Source organism: Aythya marila, assembly GCF_965140915.1.
Source record: "Aythya marila genome assembly, chromosome: 2".
Classification (NCBI taxonomy): Eukaryota; Metazoa; Chordata; class Aves; order Anseriformes; family Anatidae; genus Aythya; species Aythya marila.
Genome location: NC_139043.1, coordinates 77,078,635 through 77,098,214, shown reverse-complemented (window position 1 = coordinate 77,098,214; position 19,580 = coordinate 77,078,635). Strand labels below are relative to the sequence as shown.

The 19,580-nt window shown below is 38.6% G+C and overlaps 1 long non-coding RNA gene across 1 annotated transcript in view; it reads right to left on the bottom strand.

Moving 5' to 3' along the window:
- The window catches only part of LOC309874828, a 47,090-nt gene extending 27,773 nt beyond the window's left edge, over positions 1 to 19,317 (bottom strand). The window contains exons 1-2 of the long non-coding RNA XR_014316923.1: positions 19,219 to 19,317; positions 16,891 to 16,972 (exon numbers count right to left, since the gene is read on the bottom strand). This is a non-coding gene — a long non-coding RNA (uncharacterized lncRNA). The remainder of the gene's footprint in view (positions 1 to 16,890; positions 16,973 to 19,218) is intronic.
- Between the last annotated feature and the right edge of the window lie 263 nt (positions 19,318 to 19,580).

Genomic DNA, 19,580 nt, shown 5'->3' with positions numbered 1-19,580 from the left:
TCACTAACCTCAGATTTCTTCCTTAACTTCAACAATACTTTATGCTGAGAAAGACAGATTTTTCTAAGCCTGGAGTAATTTAAACAGTTCGCTATTTCAAGCAAGGAAAAAAATAAAAATATATCACGTCCTAGCAGAACACCAACAAAACCAGTACAATATTAGGGGACAGACTTGCAAAACAAAAGCCGCTCCATTGCAGGCTTCAAGTACTTCTAGCTTCAATACAGAATTTTCAGTTCACTCCTGAATCCTCTCCCCTTTCTTCAGGGTCTCAATCACCACTTGCTCACCCCACATATACCAGACCCACTGTTAGATTCCCCATACTGTGCTCCAAATGAGAAGTCAAACCCCAGGGGAAGGCTGCACTACTCCCTCCCTATGTATCCTTAACAGGAAAAAAAAAATCACATTTTTTTCCCCCACATCTTAGATACAGTTCACTCACCTTATGAAAGCCAGGCCTTCTTCCTATTCTGTACTCCCAACAAAATGCAGAATTCCCACTACAATAAAAGCCCCTTTTAACTTAACTTTTCAAATACAGCAAACAGAAACTCAAACCCTCCCTCCTTTACAGAATAAGGTGTGGTAGCAGCCTATTTTTTTCTTTTTAATTGGCTCAGGGCAGCTGGCGATCACTTGATATTTGAATTGATAGTTTTTCTTTTAAAAAAATACCATTTTTTATTTTTTTAGGTTTTCTTTTTATTAATTTTTAGTTTTAGTTTTTTAAAATCAAGCCAATTCATAGTTTTGTTTGTTTGTTTGTTTTTTATAAATGACTTGGATACAGGACTTGAAAGTATAGTAAGTTTGTGGACAACACTAAGTGAAGAGCTCTTGACTCCCTCAGGGGTATAGAGGATTTGTGGAGAGATCTTGACCAACTGGAGGGCTGGGCAGTCACCAGCCATATGAAGCTTAACAAGAGCAAGTGCTGGATTCTGCACCCGGGAAGGGGAAATGCTGTGTCTATGTACAGAGCGGAGTCTGAGAGGTTGGAAAGCAGCCCTGCAGAAAGGGATCTGGAGGTTCTGATCCATAGGAAGTTGTATATGAGCCATCAGTGTGCCGTAACAGCCCAAAGGGCCAGCTGTTCCCTGGGGTGCATCAGGCACAGCACTGCTAGCTGGTGGAGGGAAGGGATTGTCCTGTGCTGCTCTGCCTGGTGCAGCCTCACCTTGAATACTGGGTGCAGTTTGTAGCACCACAGCATAAGGAAGGCATAAAACTATTCGAGAGCCTCCAAAGGAGATCACCAAAGATGGTGAAGGGTCTGGAGGGGAAGTTATGTGAGGAGTAGCCAAGTTCATATGGTTTGTTCAGCCTAGAGAAGAGAACAGAGGGGAGGTTTCATGGTGGCCTGCACCTTCCTCACAAGGCAGAGTGCAGGCACTGATCTCTGTTGATAGCTACAGGATTCGAGCAAACAGCATGGAGCTGCAACAGGGGAATGTCAGGCTGAGTGTTAGGAAAAGGTTCTGCACTCAGAGGGTGGTCAGGCACAGGGACAGGCTCCACAGGGAAGTGGTCACAGCCCCAAGCCTGATGGAGTTCAGGAAGCATTTGGATAATGCTCTCACACACATGAGAGTCACATTTTTATTTTTATTTTTTTTTTCCCAAGTCTTTTAAGCCTCTGCTTTTTCCATAGGGTAGTAAGGGTAGTGACATTATCTGATTACAGCTACTGAGTACTTGTTTGAATACTGCGTTTGTCTTAAGGTCAAGTAGTAACACTGTAATGCATAGCAGAAGGCATATAAGGCATACATGGTGCCTAGCAATTATTTCCATGTCCAATGCTTTCTATAAGGAAATAGTTTCAAACAGTTTCAAACCAATCAAACCAAAGCACTTGTCCTAACTGTATACTCAGCAACAGGAAACAAAGCTGCCTTTATTCTGAACTGGGAAGTGTTGTGTTAAGAGATCTAAGAATTCTTTAAATGTGTAAGACAACCCTATTAAACCCTGATAGCAACAAATGTCTGTAAATTCCTTATGTCTAATGACTCCTTCGTAAGGACTGTGAATCAAAACTAGGACAGTTTTTTGCCTATGCCTTTTAGAGGATGGCACATCGAAAAACAATAAACTGCAGAGGAAATTGGGACTAGAATGGATGAACTTAACCAATAGACTGATTTGCAAACAGATTTATTGGATGGCTTGGATGATACATGTTGCTTTCTACTCCTTCAGCCAAAGGCAAACTTTCCATTTTTAATTCTAATTGATGCATATTTATGCACATATACACACATAAGGCAAACAACAAAACAAACAGCTGACTGTTGCTTAAAGTGTTACCTTAAAAAGCCAGAACACAACTGTGCAAAGAACAAAATGCTGTCTTTCCTGAAATACTGTTGGGGAAGTGTTCATAGGATTAGGAGAGATTTAAATTCCCATTTTATCTTTCTATTGCTAAAATTTCTTAAGTTCTGGATAATCAATGATCTTATGGTACCTAAAGTGGACCAATTTTGCCTTTTGAAAAAGGTCTATTTTGCTAAAGTGGACCTTTTGCCTTTTGAAAATTAAATCCAAGAGATTGACACTAAAATGATTAAAATCTGTGCTAAATTTTGCATACCTTGCAAGCTCACCACTACAGTAAGTTGTATATGACTTTGTGGCTTCAAAGTATACTTGTGTGAACATGGTTTTATAGTACAATGGCAAATTGAGGAAAAAACTAAGTTTGCTGTTTAATTTGTGACTTGATGCTGAGCATATTGTACTTCTCCCTTTCCTGAAGAAGGCACAGTCAAAATTCTGCTAAAGTAGAAATCAGCTAAAATTGCCAGACTGCCTGCAGATGAGAATCTGATTGTGTGATCCTGCCAGTACTGCCCAGAGACAGAGCAGATCTTCCATGAACAGACCTATTCTAGCTTCCTAGAGCCCCTCCAGATCGTAACACACTGGGCAGGTGCTGCAGCTAAACATAGCTACTATTTACAAAACGTTCAGGCAGGAAATAAGAGCCTCAGTTTGGAGTTGTCGGCTAGGGAGCAGAAATGTACGCAATGCATCAGTAAGGGTTGAGAATGATGGATAGCTCAGCCCTTCTGATGTCAGGAGTTATCTGCACAGCCAGTAGTATTCACTGCTGCTCAGGATGGAATTCACTACATTAACTTAGGAAATACCTATACAAGGTAAAAGGGCACAAGAAAGGGCTTACAGCTGTAAGCCAACTGTTCTTTCGAGAAAGAATATAAAGTGCACTAAGCTTGTATTTACAATGCTGTTTGTTGTTGTTGTTGTTTGTTTTTTAATTTGTTCATTGTTTTTAACTACTTCATGTAGTTAAGCTTAAGAGTGTAATAGAGCTGACAACTGAGTTGGAGTTCCTTAATCTGCAATCCTGTTGCTTAAATATAAGGCTATTTGCCCTCTGCAGAGGCTTTTTGGCTTTTTTTTTTTTTTTCTTTTTAATAAACTAGCTAATAACCAGCTGTAGTAATTAATCTTGGAAAACAGATTAAAGACCAAAAACAAGTGAAGAAGTTAATCACCCTTGGCAGACATTATGATCAGCCAGCCATTGCTTTACTATTTGAACTATCAAAGTTCAGCTAGCACAAAGGGCAAAATAAAATAAAATAAAATAAAATAAAATAAAATAAAATAAAATAAAATAAAATAAAATAAAATAAAATAAAATAAAATAAAATAAAATAAAATAAAGGTAGGTATGCAGTTGAAGCAAAAGCTTTTATATAGAAATAAGAGCCATAAAAGAGGTAATTTGTCATGTGTATGATTCCCTTACTTCACATATAAGCCAAAGGCACTACTGTGCAGCATACCTTGGAGCAAAATGGCAGGTTTTAATTATTAAATGTAACTTCAGGGGGTATGATATTAGATGTAGCTTTTTGTGTACAGTTTCAGGTACACATGAGACCATATCCCACAAAATGGAAAGCTTAGTTGCTTTGTGGATGTGCTCTAGGGAGTAGCACACTAGTCTGTTGTAGTTCCCACTATTCAATAGGAGGGTGGGATGTGGAATATCTTTATTTTTAGATCTTCACATTCTGAAACAGATGCGTCTTTTCTTTAGGGAAATGTATTCCATTCAGTCTAAAAATCAATGCACATACACATTCCAGAACACTAAGACTTGATTTTAAATATTTTGGGCTTCATTCATTTTTAATTACTAATAATTACTATAATGCAAAATGCTGGCCAGCATTAGTGTTACAGTGGAAAAGATTAATTTCTCTGAGGAGTTAATAGCAGCCATCACTCTCAAGAGAGTCACAGTTTCTAGGAGCATTTCAGAAACAAAAAATGGGGCAAGAAAATAAAAATACAATAATCTACATTTGAGGTAATAGGGAGTTCAGTTAGTAGACAGGTCAGAATACTGGCTAATGGGTTGTCTTAGAAAACTGAAGAAGACAGTATGATGAAGCAAAATACACTAGCTTAGAGTATGTCATAAATAATACACTACTGCAAAACAGCGCATTGGCCTACCCAATTAATATCACCCCATGTTTTCCTCCAAATTGATTTTGTTGGAGTATTATCTCCAAATCCAATTCTGTTATGCTCCCAACTCCTTGAAGTATTTTGTATCCTATGTATTACTGCAAAAAAATTCTCCAGGACAGTGGTGTCAGCTCTTGCTCTTCACTGACATGATCCAAATGCTGTCGCTTCTGAGCTATTTGAGTTTTCAAACCAGTAAAGAATTTGGCATTCTTTCCAACTGTGTTCTAAAATACCAGTTGCAGGAACTGAGCTTGCTATCTGGTTTAGAGAATTTATCCATGCTATTCCTTTTGTAATGGCACCAGTCAATACTGTTGAACAGAGAGGAGAAATAGCAGTGTATCACGCAAGCAACATTAATTCCTCATTAGGCTACTTCCACAGACGGTAAAGCAGAACACTGACTTCCCTGTCCCCCTTCATCTCCCATGAAATGTTATTTATGTCTTTCTGATGATGCTTGTCATCATCTCTATTACCCAGTATGGTCTTTTAGCACAACGAACTTAAGTTCACATGACTTTCCCATATTCTTTCAAAATACAGGATTACTTGGAGATTTCTAAATTGTGCATTTAAGTTTTTCAATGTTAGAAGAACAAACCTTGAATTAACAGAACATGATCATGACTAGTTCTCGGGAAGAAACAGAAGTTGTTTTTCCAGTTAGACCTATCTTTCAGGAAAGGAAATCAACACACACCTAAAAGCTGTAAGTTATATAGCATGGCACGGTTATGAAGGAAGTTTTCCAGCTTCAGTGTTGTCCAAAAGCTAGCAGTTCTTTCCCACTGCTTTCTCTTCCACTCCCTCTATCAGGATATTTTAATCTGAGAAGCATTTCCTTTTCAGTTTAGTAGGGCATTTAAGCAAGTACTGAAGTCTCTGAAAGCTCTGCTTAGTTCTTCACAAGCCACTGATATCCATTGCAAGCATAAAGCCCTTATTGACATAAGATCAACAAGCAAGACTAGAAGACTCCTAGCAAGGAAAAAGAACACTTCAGAGAAAGCTATCTATAACAACTGGGAAAGTAGCAGAGCAATTTCCCCCCGCATTTCTTCCAGAGATAGTTTTTCAATGTAAACGAAAAATGAGAAAAGAGAAAAGATAACAATGTTTTCCTTGCAAAAAGACATTTATATCAGTATGAGATCAAGTGTTTTTTGCTTAGCAAAATATAAAATAAGAATAAAGTAAGCAAGATCTGGAAACTACAGCAACAGTTTAAGTTGGGCATTGAACAATCCCTGCATCGGTCACCATTGTTTCTACTTGTTTTCACCAAAGAATAATTGATCTCCCGAAGGATGAAGAAGCCATACCCCAAAGTAAAGCAACAACAGGCAGTAACCAGTCTCACTGCTTCTGCTGCTTGTCAGTCAAGGCCTGAGGTCTGTGAGATGCTGAGTACAGAGTGAAAGGGATAGCACCTGAAAGCCTGTTAGTCACGGAAATGCAAACCTGGATAGCATTCCAATCTCAGGTATTATGTAGATGCATACCAGGAGAGACTACACAAGTCCCAGTCCTAAGTAAGAGCACATACTATTATTATGCTTGGTTCTGCATCATAATATGTAGACCTAACCCTTCTGTCCTCCCTCAGACAAATCAGGACCATATATGCTAATAATCACTGAATTACAGACTGCCTAAAATGCAAGCACATAAGTGGTACAAAGCTCTGCTATCTTCTGTCTAAATTTGGAGCAATTTAAATAACCTAAGTACACCCTTAAAGAGAGAAATGCACTTAGTACATTAATTAAATAAATTGATTTTTTTTTTTCCTGCTGGAGCTACAGCAGCCAATATTACAATTGAGAGGTTTATAAATGCACGGTAGCTTGTCCAACTTTCCCTGAATTATTCATAAACCCGATTATGCAAGAATCCTGTTGACCAAGTCTGATAAGGTTGAAATCTTCACTGTAAATTCTATTTTTCAGATACAGCTGGGCTTCATGTTTGTTTACTTTTGAAGACTTTGTTTTTAAACAATAAAATTTTCATCTACCTCTGAACAGACAGGAAATTTCTGGCTGGAAAACATGCTCTAGCTATACATAAGATTTCATTTTCAGTACTATTCCAGTAATGAATTGAAGCTTTCTCCTGTTTTCATTTAATAACAATATATATATTAAAGAGTGCAGTTTAACTGCTTCAGAATTTTACTTCTCCTCTCTTTCTCATCAGCTCACATATTCTTTGTTTCAGCTTTGGCAAGTGCTGCAAGATGTCAGCTACCAGCCTCTGGAGCACATATGTAATAATGATATTTTGCAGCTTCCTACAGTAAGGAAAGTCAGAAACTCCTAATATAATCTCTGGGTCAGGTCTTCAGTAATGGCTTTAAGTGGATCAGGAAGAGACTCTGTGCTTCACCTATTGCTTATGTTTTTATATATGCATGCCATCTCTTTGCAAAGACAAAGTCATAGATGTTTTAGTGCATATTAATTTTCCTCAAGATGTACCTATTAGAGGATGAAGACATTCCGGTAAGCACTTCAGACACGTGCTCCCAGCTCCAAGCACAACAGTATTTCAGCTTGTCCTAATGAGCACTATAGTTTGCATGTAGTAGCACCCAGCTCTCCATCTCTAAAGACCTGTGCACCTTAGAAGAAGCAAGTGAATCTATAAAATGGATGCAAACTTTTACTCAATTTCTACATTTAGAACCTCCAGAATTTCAGTTATATCCCTTGCACAAGGAATCAGCTGCACAGGACCATGCAAAATATTCTTTTAATGGTGATGAAGTATTGTCAGCTCATAGTCACCCCATCTCAGACCTGATATATCAGAGTAAGGTGTTCAGCCACATCCAGGAAAGCAGGGCTCACCACGTATAATGGTTTCTTGGGAAAACAAATGCTATCACTCTGAACATCTCCCCAGCAATCCCCTCGCTCCCCCCTTCCTCCTTCTTTCCCCCAGCTGTTATTGCTGAACATGACACTACATGGTGTGGGACATCCCTTGGGCCAGCCTGGGCCAGCTGTCCTGGCTGAGTTCCCTCCTGGTGCACCTCCAGCTTCCTCGCTGGCAGGACAGCATGAGGACTAAAACATCAGTGTATTATCACCACTATTTTCACCAAAAATCCAAAACACAGCCATCATGCGAGCCTCAGTAAAGAAAACTAACTCTGTCCTAGTCAAGACCATGACACATACCTTCCTTATACCACCTGTTGTTGCTGTTTGTTGCTGTTTTGTTTATTTTTAATCCTCACCCTGCTGTCTTTGGACTGTATATCCTAATTCCACTATGGCTCATTCTGCAGCTTGGTGCCTGATGCAAAATACTTCCCCACTCATGGCTTGGACAGGTATACACTTCGTTGGGTTAAAAACTGTATGGGTAACCAGGCCCAAAGAGTCATGGTTCATGGATTTAATCCAGTTGGAGGCTGGTCACTAGTGGAGTCTCCCAGGGCTCAGTACTGGGGCCAGTTCTCTTTAATATCTTTATCAGTGATCTGGGCAGGGGGATCGAGTGCACCCTCAGTAAGTTTGCAGACGACACCAAGTTAGGTGTGTGTCGATCTACTCGAGGGTAGGAAGGCTCTGCAGGAGGATCTGGATAGGCTGCACCGAAGGGCTGAAGCAAACTGTATGAAGTTCAACAAGGCCAAGTGCCAGGTCCTCCACCTGGGGCACAACAACCCCAAGCAGAGCTACAGGCTGGGAGATGAGTGGTTAGGAAGCTGCGGGGCAAAGAAGGACCTGGGAGAAGGCCAACAGCATCCTGGCTTGTATAAGAAGCGGAGTGGCCAGCAGGGCTAGGGAAGTGATTGTCCCCCTGTACTCAGCTCTAGTGAGGCCCACCTCGAGTACTGTGTTCAGTTTTGGGCCCCTCACTACAAGAAGGACATCGAGGTGCTTGAGTGAGTCCAGAGAAGAGCAACGAAGCTGTTGAGGGGTCTGGAGAACAAGTCTTATGAGGAGCGGCTGAGGGAGCTGGGGATGCTCAGCCTGGAGAAGAAGAGGCTCAGGGGCAACCTTATCAATCTCTGTATGTACCTTAAAGGAGGCTGTAGTGACACGGGGATTGGTCTATTCTCCCATGTGCTCGGTGACAGGACGAGGGGCAATGGGCTGAAGTTGTGCTGGGGTGGGTTATGTTGGATATTAGGAAGAACGTCTTTACCGAAAGGGTTATTAGGCATTGGAATGGGCTGCCTAGGGAAGTGGCTGAGTCACCATCCCTAGAGGTCTTTAAAAGACGTTTAGATGTAGAGTTTAATGATGTGTTTTAGTGGAGAACTTGTTAGTGTTACGTTAGAGGTTGGACTAGATGATCTTGGAGGTCTCTTCCAACCAGATGATTCTGTGATTCTGTGAAAATGGCTGTCTTCTTGAAATCCATAGCTTCATTAGCTACATTTAATATACACTAATATACATTAATGTACATTTAATATAATCTTACGGGGGTCAGAGCTGAGAATTAGATGATTTCAGTGAAGGCCATGCATGACACTAAGCCTTGTCCAGGCAGCTATTTACTTGTTACTGCAGTCACTACTGCAATGAAGCGCTGCTTATTCACATTTCATTTGTCCCTCCAAACTCCCAGATACTTTTCTTTGCACAGCTGCAGCCTACTGATGGGGTCCTCAGATGATACAGAGATTTTCTGTCTGAGGTACAGGACTTTGGATTTGTGTTTGATGAAGTTCATGAGGTCCCGGTGGTAGGCCGGTTCCTCCAGCTTGTTGAGGTCCTGGCAAACAAATCTCTGAACCCATCCATGACTGCTACTTGAGAGCAAAGTCTGAGGTAATGGGAATCCACAGAAGTACAGGATTAGTTAAATATGATTGTTATTCATGCTGAACACTGTTGTGGGTATGTTCCAGACACAGACAATCCCAACTCTAGTGGCAGAATCTGGACAAGTCCTTTTCTGAAAAGTTTCTACCCTGTGCAGAGAGATCACACTGGTGTGGAGAGAGGCTGATGGGTGTGCGAAAAGAAAAGGAAAGAAAGAAAGAAAGGTCTGCATAACAATAGTTGTAAAAGTGTAACACAACCAAACCAATTTTTTGTAGGTTTTTTTTTTTTTTTTTTTTTTTTTTTTTTTTTTTTTTTTTTTTTTTTTTTTTTTTGTGCACCTGATTCCTTCTTCCTCTTTATGGAGGGGCTGGCTGGGATGGACTTAACTTTACCCACAGCAGTCTATGCAGTGCTGTGCTCTGCGCTCAATTTATCCTTATCCTGCACATAGAATATCCTCATCTCTACTCACCAGCCTTTTTTCTTTCACATCATACTTTCTTCCCCATCTCTCCCTTTAAGGAGGGGGAGTGAGAGAGCGGTTGTGGTGGAGTTCAGCTGTCCACCAGGGTGAAACCACCACACTCTGTGGATAAGTATGGTAAAGACTTGGAGGAGCCTCAGTGCTGTAGAAAGACAAGGAATACATTACCTGAGACAAATAGTCTTTCAAATGAACTTTAAAGGAAGAGAAATGGAGGAAAATGCAGGGAATTTACAGAAAGATTTATATAGACTTTCCAGAGCAAAACATGTATCGTTGCAGTATAAAACAATTTTTTATTCTAGTGAAGTATTATGGGGTAGAGCTGGCTGGAGAATGACAATTTAATTCTGTGAGAAATTTTGAAGTGGCAAACTATGTCATTCTTCCACACTGAAAGTGTGTCAGGTACATTTTTGTTTTGAAGTAAGCCAATTTTCTGGATCTTTTAGTCATTCTCTTATTTCTGAAAGTGACCATAAGACTCAGCTGGACTTCAAAAACTTTCCTGCTGGGAACTTCGTCAAAATCGGTGTTCCCACAAATTCTGCCTTCCTTCAAAAGAACAGCAAATTTAAGCCCAAAAGTCATATTACTTTTAAGAGAGTCTAATGATACTACAAATTGTGTAGGCAGAAAGGAAACAAATCAAGGACAATAATTATTCTCAAGAATTATTCTGACTTACTTCAGAGGATCCAGTCGTGCATTGTGACATGGATACAGGGGTTCAGACACACATGCACACACACGACTGCCCAAAAGATGGTGAGACATCAGTCTGCAATGCCCTATTCTAGGGAAAGCAAAGTCTGAACTTCGCAATGGCACAGCTGTGTAACTATGTAACTATGGCTGAAGCTTCTGAGGCAACTGTTTTGTGAAAAAGTATATTTGAGTATTGCCATGCAATATAATGGTAGACACAAGTAAGATTTGAGTGAGGAATAGGTGTCAACCCAAGGACTGATGACAAAAAAAAAAGGGGGCGGGGGGGGCAGGAAACAAAGGTACCAGACTACTCCATGCCTCTGAAGCCCCATTTTGGGAAGCAGTGGATACTCTTCTATCTAACTACTGGCTGCCTGCAATGACTCACTGAATGCTTTATCATGGTAACAAGCATGTCAGTACTCAGACTAGTAGCTTGTTAATGGTAGCTATTGTCAATGTGTGACACCCCAAAAAATGACAACTTTATACTTTGAAGTTGTATATGGCTGCCTGAAGACTCAGTACATGACAAAAAGGGCCCCCCAAAAGTGCCCCTGTGTTAGACAGAAGGTTCATCTGTTACCACTGCTGATGACCCTGCTGGGTACTGAGAATAAATTTGTTGTTTAAGAACTGCAATAGAGTTCCTAGAGGCAAGTGGAGGCATAAATAAAGTTTAGTGACCTTGGGAGTAAATCTCTTCTGAGGCAATTCTGGATTCATTAGTAAGATATATGTGTGTTGTGGGGAGATACTTCGAATCTTCTTTGACAGGGAGGGAAAAATGACCCTCAGAGGTCTTGCAGTCTGTTTAGACAAGTCAGTCAAAACTTTTGAAGTTGGCAAAGAGTGCCTTACAATGCAGAGACACCTGTAGCTCTTTTACAAATTACACACAGTACAAAAACATATATGATTTCAGTTAATACATGTGCAAATAGGGATAATAAGTTACAATACCTATCCGCACTGACATTCTGGTATGCAGTGTGGTATCACGTTACACTGTCAATCCACGTGAACACTTGCATAGTCCCTATTCAGAACTCAGCCATCAGCAAAGCTGTTAATGATCTCCAATACCTGTGGGGAAATGACAGCAGAGTACTATGAAAATACAGTGAAAATTGTCTGGGAAACACTGAAAGACTAGGAAAAGAGGCTATGGGCAGGAAAACAAAAACAGAGCGAGCGTTCACAGAACTGTGTGGCAGAGAGCTAGTAAGTTACGCAAACACGATGTCAGGTTAGGGAAGACAAATAACGAATGTGGTATATAGGCCACCCTTAAGCATAACAATGGGCTGTACCTTTAAACTGCTATAACCTTAGGGCCTCACCTAATTTCATGCACATTTAGGTTTGTCTCAGGAGACAAAGTTTTAATTGCTGCTAAGTTGCCCCAGGAGTGATTGTAGATTCGATTGAAAAAAAAAAGGGGGGGGGGGCAATGTCACTATGTATTGTTATTTACATTTAGCAACCGCCAAGAGAAGACCTTGCTAGTACTACAGAATGGAAGAATGGAATATACATTATTTAAACACTTATGTGTAATAAACTTAACATAATACACCTGTTCTAAACCTTTTTGGAATTCAAGAAGTGTAAAGGAGAAATTACTTTGTTGTTTAATGAAATGCTTGGTATATATCCATATACTCTTTTCCTTGTAATTACTGAGGTATGATCCATTTACTTGGTATGTGCTCATACATCTTCTGATAACACTAAGCCACTTTTAGGGCTTGTTTCTGTGTTACCTGTGTTGGAGCCCAGCTGGTGAGCTTCCCTTTAGTTTGCTGGGTCAGTCCTTGGCAAAGGGAATCAGAAGAGATGAGAAGAAGCGAGGTGACTGACTGTGTGAAGGACTATGGATAAGACATGTCAACCTCTGGTGTCAGCCTTTAGAAAAGGCATTCCAGTCCTGTTCCTACAGTGCTTCCTACACCATTTAGCAGCACCTTACAGCCAGCACTACCCAGAGGACTGTGGAGGTCAGTGCAGACTTGCCAGTCCCCTGCCAGTGGTCACTGTCAGCACAGCCTCTCATTCCTATTCTTCCTGTGCTGAGGAGAGAAATTTGAATGCATGTGACCAAAATCCTTTGTTCCGCTCTCCCCACCTCTGGGAAAAGATGTTCTATCAATTGATATTCATTTCTAATGATTTCTGTATTGAAAGTACTGCAGTTACACATATCGAGTTTGAACTTAACTTTGGAATCTAGGAGAGGGTGCATCATAGCGTATGTGCAGAGTGAAAGTTCAAATGATAGACTTTTAAGAAACTATTTTTTAATCTTAGTATTATAATTATGTTTTCTAGTTAAAGAATATGAAGCCCAATACCGCATACTAGGGTACCACAAATCCTGCAACAATGCAGAAAATTCAAACTTGCATTGTATCAAGTGGCTTTCTGTGATGCTATTAACAGCTATGTTATAGGTGATTGGTGTTTCCTGCACTACAGACATACATTTGTACTATGCTATTAAGATACATGTTATTTGCATAGAAACATGAGAAGCTGCAGGATTCTATGAATTCTAGAACTGTGATAACTAAAGACAAGAAAGATAAGAAAACAGCAAAGACACAAAGTAACATATGAAGATATTCTGCAAGGTAAAGGAATCACATCTGAAAACTTAAAAGAATTAAGAGTCTTCATTGCACAGAATGCAAAGCCTTGCAAAGAAAAAAGTGCAAGACACTAAGAATAGTGAAACATTCTTTTCTTGTGAGTGATGAGACTCCAGCAATCATTTTCAAGGGAAATTGTGAGAAAAGAAAAGGAAGTAAGAAGAGATTGGTTGCCACCAATGCTGAAGTATAATATATATTATTTCTGTAAACGTCACTCATTTTCAGACTGTTAGTATATACATTAATTACAGAATATGTTTATCTCTAATATTCTAAGCTTTAACATTTTTTTCCTTTGATAACAGAATGGTAGGAGAAATGAAAGACAGCAGAGAAGTTTTAAGATACTCAGCTACAAAAGCTAACAAGCTATCAGCAGTGAACAAGGACAGCACTCTATGAAGACATTGTTGCTTCTTGGAAAAGGCAAGGACACTGCAAATTGCAGTTCCCTTTTCTTTCATTCTTGCATACTTCTTGTATATGCCATAAGAGCTGCAATTCTTTTCAGTGTGTTTATGTTTCTTATTGGAGGAAGCACACAGCATTTCAGAAAGATTTTTCCTATTCCCTTCAAGTAACAGCAGAACATAAAATAGCACTGATGTGATCTTGACCTAGCTGAAATCCATAGTACAATCCTTATTGTCTTCAAGGAGACTAGCAGTGGATCTGTGTTGTTGTGAGAACATCTGATTTGACATCTGGAGGTTTATAAGATGCCATGGAAGAATGCCCAGTTCAAACTTCCTATAATGTGCCAGACCCACCCACCTGTGTCCTGCCAGCTCTGCTTTGAAAGATGGAACAGACCTTCACCGTGTCTCTTCTCTTGAAATAGCACTGAGAAGAGCTCCCATACCCTTCTGTAACTCTAGCAGCTCTCCAATAGGCATCTCTGTTCTGCCTATAGGGAGACAGAGCTTTCCTCCTTCCTAAGGCTAAGCTGGGATAAAACACAACTGAGTCATTAGCGAACAAAGCACACGTTACAGCAGATATCTCAGGCTATAAATCACTTTATAAACTGTGCTACAACGATGCTTATTAAACAAAGAGCACCAAATCCAGCCCATACTTCAGCTGTAGAACTGCTGCTACCACAGAGAATATTACACAAGGATTGAACTTGACCTAGCCTCACGAGGTCCTTGGAAAGATCATTCCCAAGAGTTGTTTCTGCAAAGTGAAATGGCATAGATGCAACAGTGAGACAAAGAGGAAGGGAGGACAGTTCAGACTTTATATATGAAAAAATACAATGATTATGTCCTGGTGATTTCTGCCCATTTTAAAATTAAAATTAACCACACAACTTAGCCCTTCCTCTTCATACGGGTACTCAAAAATAGGTCTCAAAAATACTTCATAGCTAAGCTATTTTCCCTACCCCATCTTACTAAAATTAATTTTTGTTGAAGCAGAGAGAATAATGTGACCTGCCACATAATCTTTACAATAGGACTGGAAGTTTGGCTCAGCAGCCAGATGTGAAAAAATAGATTAATTTCTTAGAAAAATATGTATCCTCTGAAAAAAAAATGTAAAAGATGTGCACAAAAAAAAAAAAAAAAAACAAAAAACAAAACAAAACAAAAAAAAAACACAAAACATTATTAATATCACACTGGCAATTGAGGTAAGATACTTCACCTACCTTGAAGCTAAAATTTACTTACACTGAGTATAAATAGAATGGTCACCCAGGCTGAGATTCTAGGATAATTTTTCCTCCTCCAGATTCTGATGCTTTTTTTAGAGGGGTGGGAGTGGAGCAAAAAAATATTTAACCAATGCTGTTTTAAAACTCCATCACAGCTCTGAAACCAATACACAATAACACACCAGAACACCCACTAGACAAGGAGCTGTAGCTGGATGGATATCCTATAATGGCCAGTAGTGGCATACAACCTCTATGAATTCACTCCAATTTTTACAGGTTGATTAAATTTCTAGTATGTTCTGCTTATCAACTGGAAGTCAGTTGAGAAATCTGACATCCAAAATAATTAAAATTCTCCTCCTAATGGAAAGGGATAACTGCAGGCTTTTCAAGAATCAAGAAAAACATTAAAATGTTGAAGGCATGATGTCAAGAGACTGATGAAATGGCTTATAAAACCAACCTTTCCCCTGCCTTCCCCTCTGCCTGCCAAAACCAACCAACCAAACAAAAACAAACAAATAAAAAAACAAACTGCTTTCTCCACTCTGAGTTTTGAAAAGCTAGTTTGATGTTCCATCCTCTCTTTTTCCACTTTTTTTTCAGCTACTCTCTGTCTAACTCTGATGATCCTCTTTTCTGTGATTTGCTCCCAGATTTATATTATCTTCCATTATTTCATCTAGTTCACAAGTTATTTTGTTCTACTAATGTCCAACCTCTTGACATGCAGTTAATTAGGCTTTTATTTCCCCAAATCACTTGAGATGGTGCTTTGGACTGGGTAAACCAAAGTCCACTATACACTCAGTTATTTTGCTTATCTTTTGGTCAAGCTGCATAAAGAAATTACTGGAACTCTCCAAACAAAGTCTGTTGTTTCATTTTAGTAGTTTTAAAGCAGACAGTCATCAAGGTACCTGAACATCTGAACACATTCATACTTGCAAACATTTATCTAAAATGAAGCAAATTCTTATACCTTTTAAACTTCACTGCTAACAATGAAAAAACTTCAAAGTAAAGTAGAGTAGGTCAAAAAAGGCTCTATCATAAGAAAAGAAAAAAAAAAAAAGCTTATAATTTGAAAACAAAACAAAAAAAAAGCCTTTCCCATGTTGACTGAATGCATGTCTTAGCTACAGCTGTACGCAGCTCAGAAATGCATTCAGCGTGTATGTAGATGCTGATGACAGACAGATTAGCATACCATCCTAGGAAGACTGAAGATGAGAGATTCTCTTTCACTGAAGTGGTGGGAGAAGGATTAACATACAATAGGGAACTAATGTCTCCTAATGAACATAAAAGCTTTGTAAGAAAGAACTTAAGCCTAGAGCTATGTGACTCATTAAAATCTCAGTTTACTATCAATTCCAATAGGGAAAAAGAAAAAGAAAAAGAAAAAGAAAAAGAAAAAGAAAAAGAAAAAGAAAAAGAAAAAGAAAAAGAAAAAGAAAAAGAAAAAGAAAAAGAAAAAGAAAAAGAAAAAGAAAAAGAAAAAGAAAAAGAAAAAGAAAAAAAGGAAAAAAAAAAAAAAGGAAGGAACTAAAAATATTTTGTGTCTTAATTTTCAAATCGGGCAAATAAATACATTTATTTAGTGAAGGAAAATGAAAGCTTCTTTTCAACATTTTCTGTTACATTTGATTTGATTTTTCTTGCAAAAATGAAAGACATCAAAAAGCAGATAGTAATATGAAAAAAATAAAGAAAAAGCTCAGCTTTTTCAGTTCGGAGGGAAAATGAGGATGAAGGGCATGAAATCTGTCGAAAGTTAAATAGCAAGAGATTTCTATGATACTCAACAACTTTTTTGTTATGTTTTGGGATTTTATGGAATACCAAGCTGAACTTTAGAATTTCATTCATGTGTACCCAGAGCGCTCAGCAGACTGAGCAAATACTCTGTAAAGCAAATTCCCTGTTAGTTCTTTTATGAAAACTCTACTGAGGTCAATGACAAGCTAATTGTGACCTGAAGAAGGCTTTATCTTACAATCCTGATAGCAGTTGTATAGGAAACTGCAGTAAGAGACTACCTGAGCCCACACTTACCAGATGGGACAAAGACGATGATTCAGAGATTCAGCTACTGGAAGGCAGACAGGGGTGGAGCCAGTCACTGCCAAATAAGAATCTACAATTAGAAAGAGAAAATTATATGGCACAATTGGGTGCTTAAAAGTGTTTTAATGGAATGTGAAACAAATCATTTACATGATTTTCATAAGTTATGGGAAAGGGTCCTCTAGTCAATAGGTACATAAACCCCAGATTAAGTACCAGGGATGGGGTAGGAACGTATGTAGGGAGGAAGGGTTGAGATCTCTCTCACTGAAAGCTCAAAGCTGGGTCAGATTTAAAATGCTGGTAAGCAACACTTACATGTTATCTTCTACAGTTTAAATTTAGGAAGATTCCTCTGAAGTAAAAACAAAGTGCAAGAGTTTGTTTGGGTTTTGACTTTTTAGGGGTGTGCAACATGGCTGTAATATGTCTAGAGGCAATTTACCTGTTTTTTCAAGCAATTGCAATACTACTAACAGCAAATGCTCTCTAAGCTTTCCCCTAATATTAGAGAATGAAGTTTGGCCTTTTGTCTAGGTAAACTATTACGTTTACCTAGTCTCATGTCCAGAATCTCTCATGGACTTGAATCTGATTTCTTCAAAGCTAGATTGATTTTGACTGAGTTTCTCCCTCCTCAAACAATTCTTTTGATCATCTGAGTAAGTAAAGACTAAGCAAGAGAAATAGCTAGGTGACTAAGCAACTAAGTTATCTGTATACAAATCTCTATCTCAACAAGCAGTGAGGTATTTCTTACTAGGATATCAAGAAAATGTACAGAGCTCTGCAGCTACGTTGACAGTATTACAGGTATAGCACATACCTGTCCATTCTAGAAGCACACATTCCTGAAAAGAAAAATCCCCACAAGAATATTCAAGGTTGAACATTTTTTTGGTGAAAATTATGCTGGAAACTCATAACTGTGTTTCTTTTATTTGGAGGATGCTGTTTAGACTGTATGCTGTTCAGTGCACCTGTATTTTATCTGCATGAGGCCATCTGCAGCACTTCAGTCTCAGTCAATATCAGCAACTCACAGGTCTGCAAAGATGCTGGCAAAAAACGCGGTTCATTCATTGTAAAATTCTTACACGGTATGAATGTATGTTGCATAGTGCAGATTTTCTTACAGACAAAAGCTTCAATTTTAAATGCCAATACCCACTTTGTTTTAATAATAATATTTTATTTTCAGAAATTGTTTCATTGTACCAATTTCCCATTTTTACTGTGCTGTATTACTGTTTCTTGCTGACACAACAGCTCATTCACCAGATCTTTCTATTCAGTACCTTCCTATTTTTTTTTCTTTCTTTAGTCCATCCCTCACATCATCATATGTCAATTTTTATCCCATAAAAGTACACAATTAAACAGCAAAGCAAAGCCAAGGCAACATGAAGTATGTGCACAGGTTCTCTGTTACCTTTTGAAGTATCTGCCATAAGTAGCCAATAAAGAAGCAGAAAGTTCAGACAGATATCTTATTGCAAGCTGCAATTTCTGATTTTTCATGACCCAAGTAGATCCTAATGTAACAGATTCTTTTGCATTTTCTCACCATTTAAAATGAAACAATAGCAGTTATGAGCAAAGGTGCTACAGTGGATTGAGGATGGAACGGGTGGCTGTTACATTGAAATTTCCTAGTTACTGCTGTCAACTGTAGCACAAACTGTCCCCCACCTGATAACATCATGGTAGTTGCGTGGCTGTGAACCACTTCATAGGAGAGATGAGTCAATTCCTACATCACAATGTCTATCACCAAACAAAAGCTGACTCATTTGGAACTAAGGGCACTGTAGAGTGAGTTTCAAAATGCACAGAAGTGTTACCAAAGAATCATTTCTCTCTCTTGAAATGGAAGATTTTGAAATTTTGGACCATGCATTAGTTCTTCCCAAGCTTAAAATTCACACGAGAAACTGTAGTAAAACAAAACCAAAAAATGTGTATATATGAAACATGATAAAATCCCATTTCTGCTGCAGAAGGAGTAATGAAAGATTTATTTTGTGTGTGTGTGTGAATAAGATCTACCTTTCCTGTGCTTATTTACACATCTAATCAACTGAGTAACAAAACTGATTTTATGTTTGGTAGCTCTGAAAATCTCATAAATTGAATAAACATGTAAGACTGTGACTTCAGTGTTTCAACCTGAATCTTTTCTGATCTAGCCTGTCTCCCCACTAACTAAACTTATTGTTATTTCACACTTCTGTTTAATTATGACTACTGTAGCATATGGAATAAGAAGCAGTAGCAACATCAGTTGAAGTTAGGCTTCAACTGTCTTTTACTTACAAATTGTGTGATGTTAACTGGGTAGGATGTTGAAAAATGGAGATGATAATCTGAACTTGCTTTACTTCAACACAGGTTGGAAGAATTCAGTGAGCAAACAGTTCTGAAGTTCCCATTGAAACTGAAAGGAAAACAACAACAACCAAAATCAGTTTCTGATTATTTTTGCCTAAATATTACTACTAAAAATGTCAGAAATCTTACACTATTTTCATTAAGTTCCATACAATTTGTTTAAAGTGTGCATTTGTCATCATCCCATGTGCAATCAGAATCAGCCTTCCCTGCCCTGTTTCCTGTTATGAAATTACACATTTACTCAGTGAAAAAGATTTGACTTGAAAATGGCTTATTTTAATGTG